This window comes from Sinohyriopsis cumingii, chromosome 1 (assembly GCF_028554795.1).
Source record: "Sinohyriopsis cumingii isolate HCF-2022 chromosome 1, ASM2855479v2, whole genome shotgun sequence".
Lineage (NCBI taxonomy): Eukaryota > Metazoa > Mollusca > Bivalvia > Unionida > Unionidae > Sinohyriopsis > Sinohyriopsis cumingii.
The window spans coordinates 114,874,285-114,892,741 of NC_142961.1; the positions used below are offsets into that span (position 1 = coordinate 114,874,285).

Below are 18,457 nucleotides of genomic sequence, written 5' to 3' on the forward strand. Positions count from 1 at the left end.
GCATTCCTTTCACACATTCGGTCCACCTCGGCAACTTCTGCGAAAGTAAAATATGCCTCCAAGTTGCCAGTGAGATTTGACAATGCACTTGCCGTTGACCATATTTTTCCGAACAAAAGATATGCGCAAGGTATTGTCTGAAATTTGTAAGTTATGAAGAAATTAATCTTTCTCAGCTAGATTGGAATTGTGTCAAGACTGAAGTTAATCAGCATTCAGAGTGGAGAAGAAGCTAGGTATAGGCTCGTTGATCAATACAGGTTCAGTTGTTTCTGTGGTGTAGTGGTTATCACATCTGCCTAACACGCAGAAGGTCCTGAGTTCGAGCCTCAGCAGAAACATTATATTTTGTTTGATTCTTTTGGACGTTTAATCACTGCTTTTATCACATGAAAAATACGCTGGGTTGGCCACGATTCACTATTAGCCATTTCCTCTTCCGGTTTATTAGGGAATTTTATTACATAACCTTATAAAGTTCTCAAGGCATCGACACGAAATTTCTCCACAGAATAGATAAAACGGGTCAGGATTATGGACGATAAACTAGATCAAGTTTCAAATCCAGAATAACAACACTGCTATGTATCAAATGGCAAATACACACATAACATTAGTAGACAAAATTCTACACAAAATTTCAGGATCCTAAGAAAGATTTTATGATATTTTAAGATCATTTTTATAGGTATAATGTTATTTTAATCTGTCTATCTATGTATCTTTCTACGAGATTTAGGAAAGTCGTTTACACATAATCTATTCTTACGTGTTTAAGCTCGAATAAACGGTAACACAAGAAAGAGTGAAAACCACAAGCTTTGAAACAATGTAAGAATTTTTTTAATAAAATAACTGTAGTCCGATGCCTCTCTTCTCCCAAATCTGTATTGGTATGTAGTGTGACATAAGATTCGACATCTCCTGTTCAGAAAACCTGCAAATATTTCATATAAATATCTCCGTAACATACAGTAGCGAAGTAACGGAATGGGCGGGGGGGGGGGGAGGGAGGTCGCCACAGCGCCAAAGGTCTTGGGTCGCGAAAATATCTTTACATTTAGATCATCTTCCTCGCCCCAGGCGTTATTTACCGTACGTACACCACTCGCAACATATTAGTACACATATCGATTGTTTCTATATACTTACAGGAATTCTCTTGGCTCTTAAATTGGTATTCATTAGCCACCATTTCACTTATCATTCCCCGAGACTTTTGAAGAACTTTAGTTTTGGAAGAATATTAAAGAATTTTATTCAATATATCTTTCCATCCAGTTCTCTAATGATTGCAGGCATCGATGTTTTTGCAAATATAACCAGGATCTGACCCATTCGGAAGTTGTAGCTTACCCAGAATCTCGCAATGTATTCATCTGGCCCAAATACAATCTAGCTTAAATTAGGTAATGGATGTCGACTCTGACTGTTCTGCTAGTCTCACTTCCGTCTCCCTTCTTAGAGATTCGGGACTCACTGAACCAGAAGTTCGGTCACTCAAAAGGATTCCTTTACGAATCATTGTCTTTCCTTAGAATCTCCTCTCTACGTTTTGCCGCTAAATTACGTGTGACTTTCTCGAAGTAAACCTTATCTGCTCAGCAATCTTCCCAGGAGAACTAAATTTTCGCTTTTGGATTGATTATTTGGATTAGAGAGGCCATCGCACAATTGTTCATGTGCCTCTTGTTTATTCCTGCACGAAGGATGATAATTGTTCCTGGGGGAAGGAATGAGAGCTACATCCCCCAGGCGTTTATGTGCTAACAGAGCACTGTTAATTTTAGCCTCGGGTCGTAGGACAGTAAGTAAGTCCTTAACGACCGGAACAACGGGATTTCATGAGTGAGAATAGACCCAACACACACTCATGTTAAATAAATGGATGTCAGGCTGCTATCGACTAGTCCATGTGCCTACAAAAGCAGTATGTGATGCCAGTTGAGATTGGTTGCCACTATGACGTCACATCGGGACACCTGCATTTGACGGGTCGAAATGGTTCCACAAGTCCGTCATGGAAGAGGAGGTCCAGGAGAAACAAGGGAGGAATGGTACCCGGCAGCAGGCGCAAACACACATACCCCTGAAACGCCAGCCCGTACTTAACTAAATTTACTCCAGTTATTTAAATGGACAATAACAATTCCAATATTGTGTTAGCCACCTGTGCAATTAGTCAAATCAATAATAGTTATTAATTTTCCTACATCATTCTATTTCAAGCTGGAATTTTGTGTACAAACTGTACGTCAAGAAACGCTCAAGAAATACCAGTCAACTAAGTCAAAATGACTAATAATATTTAGTATCACGCTTAAATGTCAAAATAATAGTGAACATGTTTTGTTGGTGGTATCGAAATGGTCAAATTAGGGTTTAAAATAGAGATATTATAAAAAGTGGTTTCCCAACCAAAATGGAAACCATGTAATTCACTTTGGCAATTTTGGCAGGTAGCTCAACCTTTTCCACATCGAGATAAAACCGGTGGTCATCAGAAGTAAGTCAGCACCTGGTTACAGCGCTGCCATCGTCAGTCAACCATAAGTCATCCGGCTCCACTCTTCAAGTCCCTAACAAACTCGTTTGAGGGTCCACCTTACCATTTGACTGCTAACATCCCAGCTGGTATTTGGCTTGCATACTGCAGAGTAAATTTCCCGTTTTAACTTCAGCAGTACTCTCCTCTATTATACAATAGAAGGAGATTCGATGATATGCAGGTATTACCGGACTTCTGTCTTTCTTCTTCCCCAATTATGTGGCTCCCTGTGTCCGCACATGCAGCATGTTTCCCATGCACCCACATACCACTCCGTCAAGATACCAGCCAGGGCTCTTATGTTTACTCCCTCGTTGTCGCCAAAGTGAACTACTCTCATTCTTTCAGGCAGGCGGCTTCCCCCACTGAAGCAATACAGCAGCAGTGCTCGAAAACTACGGCTACAACATAGTCATTTCAGGGCTGGTGGCTCAGTAGTCTCCATTCCAAATGGCACCTCATGGCCGAACGTGGTCGCTAGAGTCTACTGCTCACCGTTGTTCACTGGTCGACGTATCCAACCCGAATGAATCAATGAATGGATATGTTAATGATGTTGGAATGAAATATATTTTCGCTTGCTAGTTAGAAGTTATGATACGATTCGAAAATGTTATCACCCCCTCCGTCGCAATTCCGATTGGGTCTCTCTTTCACAATGTCCTTCTCGCTGTCTGTCCACGTGGGGACGGATTTAGAACAGGCCCCGGTCCCTCGAGGTTCCTCTGATCTTGGACAAAGCTTTAAAACCAGGGTGGGAAGTCGCTCGATCTAACGCCTAAGCTGATTCAAGATGCCGTGTCCTCTCACTGGTCATGATAGCATTGCGTAAGAGTTTAACTCTAGCCTGCTTACTGGACATTTTTATGATTTCGATAATTCTGTTACATTATGACTTGACTTCACTTTATTTTAATTCTAGTCGTTATAACGGTAGGTATCTGGCATGGTGTATACAGTATACATATACCAGATTTTTTTACATTTACCTGAGCGAGAGAGGCCGCTCAGGGTGGCCTAGTGATTAGAGCGTGGGCAACGATTGCGGGATGTCTTGGGTTCGAGGCCCAGCCGAGTCATAACAAAGACTTGTAAAAAAAACATGGTACTAACAGCTGACTCGCTTGGCGCTCAGCATTAATAGGATATTGTTAGGACTGGTCGGCCTGGTGTCAGGATAATGTGACTGGGTGGGACATCATGCTACGTGTCTGCGGCATGATACCCCGATTCTATCACCATAAACTGCCACACTGCAGATATCGTAGCGATATGACTGAACAATTGTTAAAGTTAGGTTAAAAATTCAAATCACAAACACACACACCTGAGCGAGAGTCTGCGCCACACCACTGCATCTCTTCCTGTACATTAGCCTGCTCTTACTCCTTGAAAAGAATTATCTTGACACTTTCGGTCCACCTAGGCTATTTCTGCGAGAGAAAAATATGTCTGAGGTATTAACTTCTAAGCTGTGGGATGGATTTGACAATGCACTTGCCGTTGACCACATTTGTCCAAAACAAATATACGCGCAGACGGCACAAGGTATTATCCGAAATAGGTAAGTTAAGAATAGTTTAATCATTCCCAGATGGATTGAAATCGTGCCAAGATTGACTTTGATTTATATTCGAAATGGATTTGAAGCTAGGTATAGGCTGTTTGACCTTAGGGAATGCAGTTGTTTCTGTGGTGTAGCGGTTATCACATCTGCCTAACACGCAGAAGGTCATTGGTTCGAGCCTCACCGGAAACGTTAAGAAAAAAAAAACATTTTGTTTGTGTCGGGGTATACATTTTTCCAGGCGTTTCTCGTTTACTATCTCAGTGAAAAGTAGACGGGAAAGTCAATAATTCACTTTTAGCCATTTCCTCTATCAGATTCATAGGTACATTGTCTTATAAACTAAAATGCATCTCCATGCCTGGAATGAAATTTCTCTACAGGGTAGACAAACCGGGTCAGAACTCTGGTAGAAGAACTAGCTCGCGTTTCAAGTCGCCAAAGACGACATTGCAATGTATTAAATGAAAAATGCACAAATATCATTAGTAGACATAATTCTACACAAGATTTCATGAACGTAAGAATGTTTCCATTCTCTTTCTATCTACCTTAAGGTCGTTTCCAAATGTACACGGTTATTTTAAGATGTTTATCTATTATTCTTTCTGTCAAATGTCGGAAAGTTGTTAACATATATATTATATTCATTTTATTCTCTTATTAATTACACTTCATTCTTTCTTCTTTTGCATTTGAGTTGTGCATCTCATCTTTGTACATACTTTATTACATAGACAATAACACTCGCTAACTGGGTTGATCCGTGTTAAATAAGTCTCGTCTCAGACCAGAATCAATTTTCTTCTATTTTATAAAGAAGCATTCAGCAGTATGCCGCTTCTACCATAACTGATCTAACGCTTCTTTGCCACATATTAATTCACCTTATTTCAAGAAATCCTGCACGGGATCGGCTCGTTTTATTCGTGTTCCTAATGTAAACGAGCTAAGTAGATGAGGTAATCAAGCAGCGTCTACATGACCAAAGAACAGTAAATTTTACAATCAATTTACAAGTTACAGTGCCCATGAAACGGCAAGCAGAGGTAACAATTAAATTTTCATAAAATAAATTGCATAGTCTACCAATTCATAATTATTAAAATGAGTACTTCACCAAATAAGCCAGTAGTAAACAGATCATACAAACACTGAATCTGGTTGACCTCAGCGAGGACTGAAGTGTAACTGTAGTTTTAGGTCTCTCTGTCCCCAGATCTGTATTGGTATGAAGTGAGGCCTAAGATCCGATCTCACCTATTCAGAAAACCTACAAATATTTCAGACAGATGTAAGAGGTTACAAGCATCATACCACACTTTGCTCAGCCTGCGCCAACCTTTGGAATTTGTAAAATGTGGTCTTCAGTGGCGAGTGCAATGTTCAATTCATTTTTATTGGAGGGGGGCGGGGGGGTTGTTGTTGTTGTTGTTGTTGTTGTGGGGTTTAACGCCATTTTTCAGCACGATAGGCTATACATGGCGGCCAGTATTAATGGTGGAGGAAGAACCCGGAAAACCCCGGAATGAACCACCGACCCACGAGAAGCTACTGGCAGGCTTTCTCACATGCCCACATTGGCTGAATCTTAGACTCGAACCGCCGCAGACAGAGGTGAGATGGCAGTGATCCGTAACGAAGAGCGCTTTAGACCACTCGGCCACTCGGGGCCCCCGGGGGGGGGGGGGTAGGACACGAATAAGCTAGCTGCACAAAATAACATATATACCGAGTCCAAAATGCAAGATATATGTCTCTAATTAAATAAATACAACACTAAAGGAATCTATCCAATACAGACTCTACATTTTTATGATTTTAAGAATTCTGTTACGGTAAATCGTGTTTGCACTTTGGGTTAATTCTAACCGTTAGAACGGTAGGTCTCTGTTCATAGTCTATACAGTATATATGTACTAAAGATTTTATTTTAGATCAACGAGAGACTGCGCCATACCCTTTCGTCCTTTCCTGTATATTAGTCTGCTCCTTCTCCTAAAAATAGCATTCCTTTCACACATTCGGTCCACCTCGGCAACTTCTGCGAAAGTAAAATATGCCTCCAAGTTGCCAGTGAGATTTGACAATGCACTTGCCGTTGACCACATTTTTCCGAACAAAAGATATGCGCAAGGTATTGTCTGAAATTTGTAAGTTATGAAGAAATTAATCTTTCTCAGCTAGATTGGAATTGTGTCAAGACTGAAGTTAATCAGCATTCAGAGTGGAGAAGAAGCTAGGTATAGGCTCGTTGATCAATACAGGTTCAGTTGTTTCTGTGGTGTAGTGGTTATCACATCTGCCTAACACGCAGAAGGTCCTGAGTTCGAGCCTCAGCAGAAACATTATATTTTGTTTGATTCTTTTGGACGTTTAATCACTGCTTTTATCACATGAAAAATACGCTGGGTTGGCCACGATTCACTATTAGCCATTTCCTCTTCCGGTTTATTAGGGAATTTTATTACATAACCTTATAAAGTTCTCAAGGCATCGACACGAAATTTCTCCACAGAATAGATAAAACGGGTCAGGATTATGGACGATAAACTAGATCAAGTTTCAAATCCAGAATAACAACACTGCTATGTATCAAATGGCAAATACACACATAACATTAGTAGACAAAATTCTACACAAAATTTCAGGATCCTAAGAAAGATTTTATGATATTTTAAGATCATTTTTATAGGTATAATGTTATTTTAATCTGTCTATCTATGTATCTTTCTACGAGATTTAGGAAAGTCGTTTACACATAATCTATTCTTACGTGTTTAAGCTCGAATAAACGGTAACACAAGAAAGAGTGAAAACCACAAGCTTTGAAACAATGTAAGAATTTTTTTAATAAAATAACTGTAGTCCGATGCCTCTCTTCTCCCAAATCTGTATTGGTATGTAGTGTGACATAAGATTCGACATCTCCTGTTCAGAAAACCTGCAAATATTTCATATAGATATCTCCGTAACATACAGTAGCGAAGTAACGGAATGGGCGGGTGGGGGGGGGGAGGGAGGTCGCCACAGCGCCAAAGGTCTTGGGTCGCGAAAATATCTTTACATTTAGATCATCTTCCTCGCCCCAGGCGTTATTTACCGTACGTACACCACTCGCAACATATCAGTACACATATCGATTGTTTCTATATACTTACAGGAATTCTCTTGGCTCTTAAATTGGTATTCATTAGCCACCATTTCACTTATCATTCCCCGAGACTTTTGAAGAACTTTAGTTTTGGAAGAATATTAAAGAATTTTATTCAATATATCTTTCCATCCAGTTCTCTAATGATTGCAGGCATCGATGTTTTTGCAAATATAACCAGGATCTGACCCATTCGGAAGTTGTAGCTTACCCAGAATCTCGCAATGTATTCATCTGGCCCAAATACAATCTAGCTTAAATTAGGTAATGGATGTCGACTCTGACTGTTCTGCTAGTCTCACTTCCGTCTCCCTTCTTAGAGATTCGGGACTCACTGAACCAGAAGTTCGGTCACTCAAAAGGATTCCTTTACGAATCATTGTCTTTCCTTAGAATCTCCTCTCTACGTTTTACCGCTAAATTACGTGTGACTTTCTCGAAGTAAACCTTATCTGCTCAGCAATCTTCCCAGGAGAACTAAATTTTCGCTTTTGGATTGATTATTTGGATTAGAGAGGCCATCGCACAATTGTTCATGTGCCTCTTGTTTATTCCTGCACGAAGGATGATAATTGTTCCTGGGGGAAGGAATGAGAGCTACATCCCCCAGGCGTTTATGTGCTAACAGAGCACTGTTAATTTTAGCCTCGGGTCGTAGGACAGTAAGTAAGTCCTTAACGACCGGAACAACGGGATTTCATGAGTGAGAATAGACCCAACACACACTCATGTTAAATAAATGGATGTCAGGCTGCTATTGACTAGTCCATGTGCCTACAAAAGCAGTATGTGATGCCAGTTGAGATTGGTTGCCACTATAACGTCACATCGGGACACCTGCATTTGACGGGTCGAAATGGTTCCACAAGTCCGTCATGGAAGAGGAGGTCCAGGAGAAACAAGGGAGGAATGGTACCCGGCAGCAGGCGCAAACACACATACCCCTGAAACGCCAGCCCGTACTTAAGTAAATTTACTCCAGTTATTTAAATGGACAATAACAATTCCAATATTGTATTAGCCACCTGTGCAATTAGTCAAATCAATAATAGTTATTAATTTTCCTACATCATTCTATTTCAAGCTGGAATTTTGTGTACAAACTGTACGCCAAGAAACGCTCAAGAAATACCAGTCAACTAAGTCAAAATGACTAATAATATTTAGTATCACGCTTAAATGTCAAAATAATAGTGAACATGTTTTGTTGGTGGTATCGAAATGGTCAAATTAGGGTTTAAAATAGAGATATTATAAAAAGTGGTTTCCCAACCAAAATGGAAACCATGTAATTCACTTTGGCAATTTTGGCAGGTAGCTCAACCTTTTCCACATCGAGATAAAACCGGTGGTCATCAGAAGTAAGTCAGCACCTGGTTACAGCGCTGCCATCGTCAGTCAACCATAAGTCATCCGGCTCCACTCTTCAAGTCCCTAACAAACTCGTTTGAGGGTCCACCTTACCATTGGACTGCTAACATCCCAGCTGGTATTTGGCTTGCATACTGCAGAGTAAATTTCCCGTTTTAACTTCAGCAGTACTCTCCTCTATTATACAATAGAAGGAGATTCGATGATATGCAGGTATTACCGGACTTCTGTCTTTCTTCTTCCCCAATTATGTGGCTCCCTGTGTCCGCACATGCAGCATGTTTCCCATGCACCCACATACCACTCCGTCAAGATACCAGCCAGGGCTCTTATGTTTACTCCCTCGTTGTCGCCAAAGTGAACTACTCTCATTCTTTCAGGCAGGCGGCTTCCCCCACTGAAGCAATACAGCAGCAGTGCTCGAAAACTACGGCTACAACATAGTCATTTCAGGGCTGGTGGCTCAGTAGTCTCCATTCCAAATGGCACCTCATGGCCGAACGTGGTCGCTAGAGTCTACTGCTCACCGTTGTTCACTGGTCGACGTATCCAACCCGAATGAATCAATGAATGGATATGTTAATGATGTTGGAATGAAATATATTTTCGCTTGCTAGTTAGAAGTTATGATACGATTCGAAAATGTTATCACCCCCTCCGTCGCAATTCCGATTGGGTCTCTCTTTCACAATGTCCTTCTCGCTGTCTGTCCACGTGGGGACGGATTTAGAACAGGCCCCGGTCCCTCGAGGTTCCTCTGATCTTGGACAAAGCTTTAAAACCAGGGTGGGAAGTCGCTCGATCTAACGCCTAAGCTGATTCAAGATGCCGTGTCCTCTCACTGGTCATGATAGCATTGCGTAAGAGTTTAACTCTAGCCTGCTTACTGGACATTTTTATGATTTCGATAATTCTGTTACATTATGACTTGACTTCACTTTATTTTAATTCTAGTCGTTATAACGGTAGGTATCTGGCATGGTGTATACAGTATACATATACCAGATTTTTTACATTTACCTGAGCGAGAGAGGCCGCTCAGGGTGGCCTAGTGATTAGAGCGTGGGCAACGATTGCGGGATGTCTTGGGTTCGAGGCCCAGCCGAGTCATAACAAAGACTTGTAAAAAAAACATGGTACTAACAGCTGACTCGCTTGGCGCTCAGCATTAATAGGATATTGTTAGGACTGGTCGGCCTGGTGTCAGGATAATGTGACTGGGTGGGACATCATGCTACGTGTCTGCGGCATGATACCCCGATTCTATCACCATAAACTGCCACACTGCAGATATCGTAGCGATATGACTGAACAATTGTTAAAGTTAGGTTAAAAATTCAAATCACAAACACACACACCTGAGCGAGAGTCTGCGCCACACCACTGCATCTCTTCCTGTACATTAGCCTGCTCTTACTCCTTGAAAAGAATTATCTTGACACTTTCGGTCCACCTAGGCTATTTCTGCGAGAGAAAAATATGTCTGAGGTATTAACTTCTAAGCTGTGGGATGGATTTGACAATGCACTTGCCGTTGACCACATTTGTCCAAAACAAATATACGCGCGGACGGCACAAGGTATTATCCGAAATAGGTAAGTTAAGAATAGTTTAATCATTCCCAGATGGATTGAAATCGTGCCAAGATTGACTTTGATTTATATTCGAAATGGATTTGAAGCTAGGTATAGGCTGTTTGACCTTAGGGAATGCAGTTGTTTCTGTGGTGTAGCGGTTATCACATCTGCCTAACACGCAGAAGGTCATTGGTTCGAGCCTCACCGGAAACGTTAAGAAAAAAAAAACATTTTGTTTGTGTCGGGGTATACATTTTTCCAGGCGTTTCTCGTTTACTATCTCAGTGAAAAGTAGACGGGAAAGTCAATAATTCACTTTTAGCCATTTCCTCTATCAGATTCATAGGTACATTGTCTTATAAACTAAAATGCATCTCCATGCCTGGAATGAAATTTCTCTACAGGGTAGACAAACCGGGTCAGAAGTCTGGTAGAAGAACTAGCTCGCGTTTCAAGTCGCCAAAGACGACATTGCAATGTATTAAATGAAAAATGCACAAATATCATTAGTAGACATAATTCTACACAAGATTTCATGAACGTAAGAATGTTTCCATTCTCTTTCTATCTACCTTAAGGTCGTTTCCAAATGTACACGGTTATTTTAAGATGTTTATCTATTATTCTTTCTGTCAAATGTCGGAAAGTTGTTAACATATATATTATATTCATTTTATTCCCTTATTAATTACACTTCATTCTTTCTTCTTTTGCATTTGAGTTGTGCATCTCATCTTTGTACATACTTTATTACATAGACAATAACACTCGCTAACTGGGTTGATCCGTGTTAAATAAGTCTCGTCTCAGACCAGAATCAATTTTCTTCTATTTTATAAAGAAGCATTCAGCAGTATGCCGCTTCTACCATAACTGATCTAACGCTTCTTTGCCACATATTAATTCACCTTATTTCAAGAAATCCTGCACGGGATCGGCTCGTTTTATTCGTGTTCCTAATGTAAACGAGCTAAGTAGATGAGGTAATCAAGCAGCGTCTACATGACCAAAGAACAGTAAATTTTACAATCAATTTACAAGTTACAGTGCCCATGAAACGGCAAGCAGAGGTAACAATTAAATTTTCATAAAATAAATTGCATAGTCTACCAATTCATAATTATTAAAATGAGTACTTCACCAAATAAGCCAGTAGTAAACAGATCATACAAACACTGAATCTGGTTGACCTCAGCGAGGACTGAAGTGTAACTGTAGTTTTAGGTCTCTCTGTCCCCAGATCTGTATTGGTATGAAGTGAGGCCTAAGATCCGATCTCACCTATTCAGAAAACCTACAAATATTTCAGACAGATGTAAGAGGTTACAAGCATCATACCACACTTTGCTCAGCCTGCGCCAACCTTTGGAATTTGTAAAATGTGGTCTTCAGTGGCGAGTGCAATGTTCAATTCATTTCTATTGGCGGGGGGCGGGGGGGAGGTAGGACACGAATAAGCTAGCTGCACAAAATAACATATATACCGTGTCCAAAATGCAAGATATATGTCTCTAATTAAATAAATACAACACTAAAGGAATCTATCCAATACAGACTCTACATTTTTATGATTTTAAGAATTCTGTTACGGTAAATCGTGTTTGCACTTTGGGTTAATTCTAACCGTTAGAACGGTAGGTCTCTGTTCATAGTCTATACAGTATATATGTACTAAAGATTTTATTTTAGATCAACGAGAGACTGCGCCATACCCTTTCGTCCTATCCTGTATATTAGTCTGCTCCTTCTCCTAAAAATAGCATTCCTTTCACACATTCGGTCCACCTCGGCAACTTCTGCGAAAGTAAAATATGCCTCCAAGTTGCCAGTAAGATTTGACAATGCACTTGCCGTTGACCACATTTTTCCGAACAAAAGATATGCGCAAGGTATTGTCTGAAATTTGTAAGTTATGAAGAAATTAATCTTTCTCAGCTAGATTGGAATTGTGTCAAGACTGAAGTTAATCAGCATTCAGAGTGGAGAAGAAGCTAGGTATAGGCTCGTTGATCAATACAGGTTCAGTTGTTTCTGTGGTGTAGTGGTTATCACATCTGCCTAACACGCAGAAGGTCCTGAGTTCGAGCCTCAGCAGAAACATTATATTTTGTTTGATTCTTTTGGACGTTTAATCACTGCTTTTATCACATGAAAAATACGCTGGGTTGGCCACGATTCACTATTAGCCATTTCCTCTTCCGGTTTATTAGGGAATTTTATTACATAACCTTATAAAGTTCCCAAGGCATCGACACGAAATTTCTCCACAGAATAGATAAAACGGGTCAGGATTATGGACGATAAACTAGATCAAGTTTCAAATCCAGAATAACAACACTGCTATGTATCAAATGGCAAATACACACATAACATTAGTAGACAAAATTCTACACAAAATTTCAGGATCCTAAGAAAGATTTTATGATATTTTAAGATCATTTTTATAGGTATAATGTTATTTTAATCTGTCTATCTATGTATCTTTCTACGAGATTTAGGAAAGTCGTTTACACATAATCTATTCTTACGTGTTTAAGCTCGAATAAACGGTAACACAAGAAAGAGTGAAAACCACAAGCTTTGAAACAATGTAAGAATTTTTTTAATAAAATAACTGTAGTCCGATGCCTCTCTTCTCCCAAATCTGTATTGGTATGTAGTGTGACATAAGATTCGACATCTCCTGTTCAGAAAACCTGCAAATATTTCATATAGATATCTCCGTAACATACAGTAGCGAAGTAACGGAATGGGCGGGTGGGGGGGGGGAGGGAGGTCGCCACAGCGCCAAAGGTCTTGGGTCGCGAAAATATCTTTACATTTAGATCATCTTCCTCGCCCCAGGCGTTATTTACCGTACGTACACCACTCGCAACATATCAGTACACATATCGATTGTTTCTATATACTTACAGGAATTCTCTTGGCTCTTAAATTGGTATTCATTAGCCACCATTTCACTTATCATTCCCCGAGACTTTTGAAGAACTTTAGTTTTGGAAGAATATTAAAGAATTTTATTCAATATATCTTTCCATCCAGTTCTCTAATGATTGCAGGCATCGATGTTTTTGCAAATATAACCAGGATCTGACCCATTCGGAAGTTGTAGCTTACCCAGAATCTCGCAATGTATTCATCTGGCCCAAATACAATCTAGCTTAAATTAGGTAATGGATGTCGACTCTGACTGTTCTGCTAGTCTCACTTCCGTCTCCCTTCTTAGAGATTCGGGACTCACTGAACCAGAAGTTCGGTCACTCAAAAGGATTCCTTTACGAATCATTGTCTTTCCTTAGAATCTCCTCTCTACGTTTTACCGCTAAATTACGTGTGACTTTCTCGAAGTAAACCTTATCTGCTCAGCAATCTTCCCAGGAGAACTAAATTTTCGCTTTTGGATTGATTATTTGGATTAGAGAGGCCATCGCACAATTGTTCATGTGCCTCTTGTTTATTCCTGCACGAAGGATGATAATTGTTCCTGGGGGAAGGAATGAGAGCTACATCCCCCAGGCGTTTATGTGCTAACAGAGCACTGTTAATTTTAGCCTCGGGTCGTAGGACAGTAAGTAAGTCCTTAACGACCGGAACAACGGGATTTCATGAGTGAGAATAGACCCAACACACACTCATGTTAAATAAATGGATGTCAGGCTGCTATCGACTAGTCCATGTGCCTACAAAAGCAGTATGTGATGCCAGTTGAGATTGGTTGCCACTATAACGTCACATCGGGACACCTGCATTTGACGGGTCGAAATGGTTCCACAAGTCCGTCATGGAAGAGGAGGTCCAGGAGAAACAAGGGAGGAATGGTACCCGGCAGCAGGCGCAAACACACATACCCCTGAAACGCCAGCCCGTACTTAAGTAAATTTACTCCAGTTATTTAAATGGACAATAACAATTCCAATATTGTATTAGCCACCTGTGCAATTAGTCAAATCAATAATAGTTATTAATTTTCCTACATCATTCTATTTCAAGCTGGAATTTTGTGTACAAACTGTACGCCAAGAAACGCTCAAGAAATACCAGTCAACTAAGTCAAAATGACTAATAATATTTAGTATCACGCTTAAATGTCAAAATAATAGTGAACATGTTTTGTTGGTGGTATCGAAATGGTCAAATTAGGGTTTAAAATAGAGATATTATAAAAAGTGGTTTCCCAACCAAAATGGAAACCATGTAATTCACTTTGGCAATTTTGGCAGGTAGCTCAACCTTTTCCACATCGAGATAAAACCGGTGGTCATCAGAAGTAAGTCAGCACCTGGTTACAGCGCTGCCATCGTCAGTCAACCATAAGTCATCCGGCTCCACTCTTCAAGTCCCTAACAAACTCGTTTGAGGGTCCACCTTACCATTGGACTGCTAACATCCCAGCTGGTATTTGGCTTGCATACTGCAGAGTAAATTTCCCGTTTTAACTTCAGCAGTACTCTCCTCTATTATACAATAGAAGGAGATTCGATGATATGCAGGTATTACCGGACTTCTGTCTTTCTTCTTCCCCAATTATGTGGCTCCCTGTGTCCGCACATGCAGCATGTTTCCCATGCACCCACATACCACTCCGTCAAGATACCAGCCAGGGCTCTTATGTTTACTCCCTCGTTGTCGCCAAAGTGAACTACTCTCATTCTTTCAGGCAGGCGGCTTCCCCCACTGAAGCAATACAGCAGCAGTGCTCGAAAACTACGGCTACAACATAGTCATTTCAGGGCTGGTGGCTCAGTAGTCTCCATTCCAAATGGCACCTCATGGCCGAACGTGGTCGCTAGAGTCTACTGCTCACCGTTGTTCACTGGTCGACGTATCCAACCCGAATGAATCAATGAATGGATATGTTAATGATGTTGGAATGAAATATATTTTCGCTTGCTAGTTAGAAGTTATGATACGATTCGAAAATGTTATCACCCCCTCCGTCGCAATTCCGATTGGGTCTCTCTTTCACAATGTCCTTCTCGCTGTCTGTCCACGTGGGGACGGATTTAGAACAGGCCCCGGTCCCTCGAGGTTCCTCTGATCTTGGACAAAGCTTTAAAACCAGGGTGGGAAGTCGCTCGATCTAACGCCTAAGCTGATTCAAGATGCCGTGTCCTCTCACTGGTCATGATAGCATTGCGTAAGAGTTTAACTCTAGCCTGCTTACTGGACATTTTTATGATTTCGATAATTCTGTTACATTATGACTTGACTTCACTTTATTTTAATTCTAGTCGTTATAACGGTAGGTATCTGGCATGGTGTATACAGTATACATATACCAGATTTTTTACATTTACCTGAGCGAGAGAGGCCGCTCAGGGTGGCCTAGTGATTAGAGCGTGGGCAACGATTGCGGGATGTCTTGGGTTCGAGGCCCAGCCGAGTCATAACAAAGACTTGTAAAAAAAACATGGTACTAACAGCTGACTCGCTTGGCGCTCAGCATTAATAGGATATTGTTAGGACTGGTCGGCCTGGTGTCAGGATAATGTGACTGGGTGGGACATCATGCTACGTGTCTGCGGCATGATACCCCGATTCTATCACCATAAACTTCCACACTGCAGATATCGTAGCGATATGACTGAACAATTGTTAAAGTTAGGTTAAAAATTCAAATCACAAACACACACACCTGAGCGAGAGTCTGCGCCACACCACTGCATCTCTTCCTGTACATTAGCCTGCTCTTACTCCTTGAAAAGAATTATCTTGACACTTTCGGTCCACCTAGGCTATTTCTGCGAGAGAAAAATATGTCTGAGGTATTAACTTCTAAGCTGTGGGATGGATTTGACAATGCACTTGCCGTTGACCACATTTGTCCAAAACAAATATACGCGCAGACGGCACAAGGTATTATCCGAAATAGGTAAGTTAAGAATAGTTTAATCATTCCCAGATGGATTGAAATCGTGCCAAGATTGACTTTGATTTATATTCGAAATGGATTTGAAGCTAGGTATAGGCTGTTTGACCTTAGGGAATGCAGTTGTTTCTGTGGTGTAGCGGTTATCACATCTGCCTAACACGCAGAAGGTCATTGGTTCGAGCCTCACCGGAAACGTTAAGAAAAAAAAAACATTTTGTTTGTGTCGGGGTATACATTTTTCCAGGCGTTTCTCGTTTACTATCTCAGTGAAAAGTAGACGGGAAAGTCAATAATTCAATTTTAGCCATTTCCTCTATCAGATTCATAGGTACATTGTCTTATAAACTAAAATGCATCTCCATGCCTGGAATGAAATTTCTCTACAGGGTAGACAAACCGGGTCAGAAGTCTGGTAGAAGAACTAGCTCGCGTTTCAAGTCGCCAAAGACGACATTGCAATGTATTAAATGAAAAATGCACAAATATCATTAGTAGACATAATTCTACACAAGATTTCATGAACGTAAGAATGTTTCCATTCTCTTTCTATCTACCTTAAGGTCGTTTCCAAATGTACACGGTTATTTTAAGATGTTTATCTATTATTCTTTCTGTCAAATGTCGGAAAGTTGTTAACATATATATTATATTCATTTTATTCCCTTATTAATTACACTTCATTCTTTCTTCTTTTGCATTTGAGTTGTGCATCTCATCTTTGTACATACTTTATTACATAGACAATAACACTCGCTAACTGGGTTGATCCGTGTTAAATAAGTCTCGTCTCAGACCAGAATCAATTTTCTTCTATTTTATAAAGAAGCATTCAGCAGTATGCCGCTTCTACCATAACTGATCTAACGCTTCTTTGCCACATATTAATTCACCTTATTTCAAGAAATCCTGCACGGGATCGGCTCGTTTTATTCGTGTTCCTAATGTAAACGAGCTAAGTAGATGAGGTAATCAAGCAGCGTCTACATGACCAAAGAACAGTAAATTTTACAATCAATTTACAAGTTACAGTGCCCATGAAACGGCAAGCAGAGGTAACAATTAAATTTTCATAAAATAAATTGCATAGTCTACCAATTCATAATTATTAAAATGAGTACTTCACCAAATAAGCCAGTAGTAAACAGATCATACAAACACTGAATCTGGTTGACCTCAGCGAGGACTGAAGAGTAACTGTAGTTTTAGGTCTCTCTGTCCCCAGATCTGTATTGGTATGAAGTGAGGCCTAAGATCCGATCTCACCTATTCAGAAAACCTACAAATATTTCAGACAGATGTAAGAGGTTACAAGCATCATACCACACTTTGCTCAGCCTGCGCCAACCTTTGGAATTTGTAAAATGTGGTCTTCAGTGGCGAGTGCAATGTTCAATTCATTTCTATTGGCGGGGGGGCGGGGGGGAGGTAGGACACGAATAAGCTAGCTGCACAAAATAACATATATACCGTGTCCAAAATGCAAGATATATGTCTCTAATTAAATAAATACAACACTAAAGGAATCTATCCAATACAGACTCTACATTTTTATGATTTTAAGAATTCTGTTACGGTAAATCGTGTTTGCACTTTGGGTTAATTCTAACCGTTAGAACGGTAGGTCTCTGTTCATAGTCTATACAGTATATATGTACTAAAGATTTTATTTTAGATCAACGAGAGACTGCGCCATACCCTTTCGTCCTTTCCTGTATATTAGTCTGCTCCTTCTCCTAAAAATAGCATTCCTTTCACACATTCGGTCCACCTCGGCAACTTCTGCGAAAGTAAAATATGCCTCCAAGTTGCCAGTAAGATTTGACAATGCACTTGCCGTTGACCACATTTTTCCGAACAAAAGATATGCGCAAGGTATTGTCTGAAATTTGTAAGTTATGAAGAAATTAATCTTTCTCAGCTAGATTGGAATTGTGTCAAGACTGAAGTTAATCAGCATTCAGAGTGGAGAAGAAGCTAGGTATAGGCTCGTTGATCAATACAGGTTCAGTTGTTTCTGTGGTGTAGTGGTTATCACATCTGCCTAACACGCAGAAGGTCCTGAGTTCGAGCCTCAGCAGAAACATTATATTTTGTTTGATTCTTTTGGACGTTTAATCACTGCTTTTATCACATGAAAAATACGCTGGGTTGGCCACGATTCACTATTAGCCATTTCCTCTTCCGGTTTATTAGGGAATTTTATTACATAACCTTATAAAGTTCCCAAGGCATCGACACGAAATTTCTCCACAGAATAGATAAAACGGGTCAGGATTATGGACGATAAACTAGATCAAGTTTCAAATCCAGAATAACAACACTGCTATGTATCAAATGGCAAATACACACATAACATTAGTTGACAAAA

General features: G+C 40.3%; 4 non-coding genes across 4 annotated transcripts; all 4 read left to right on the plus strand.

The window, feature by feature from the left end:
* Positions 1–268: 268 nt before the first annotated feature.
* Trnav-aac (transfer RNA valine (anticodon AAC)) lies at positions 269–341 on the plus strand. Its single transcript has one exon. It is a non-coding gene; the product is annotated as a tRNA-Val (tRNA).
* Positions 342–6,390: 6,049 nt separating this feature from the next.
* On the plus strand, positions 6,391–6,463 carry Trnav-aac (transfer RNA valine (anticodon AAC)). The gene has a single exon. It is a non-coding gene; the product is annotated as a tRNA-Val (tRNA).
* A 5,781-nt stretch (positions 6,464–12,244) lies between these two features.
* On the plus strand, positions 12,245–12,317 carry Trnav-aac (transfer RNA valine (anticodon AAC)). Its single transcript has one exon. It is a non-coding gene; the product is annotated as a tRNA-Val (tRNA).
* A 5,782-nt stretch (positions 12,318–18,099) lies between these two features.
* On the plus strand, positions 18,100–18,172 carry Trnav-aac (transfer RNA valine (anticodon AAC)). The gene has a single exon. It is a non-coding gene; the product is annotated as a tRNA-Val (tRNA).
* Positions 18,173–18,457: the final 285 nt, after the last annotated feature.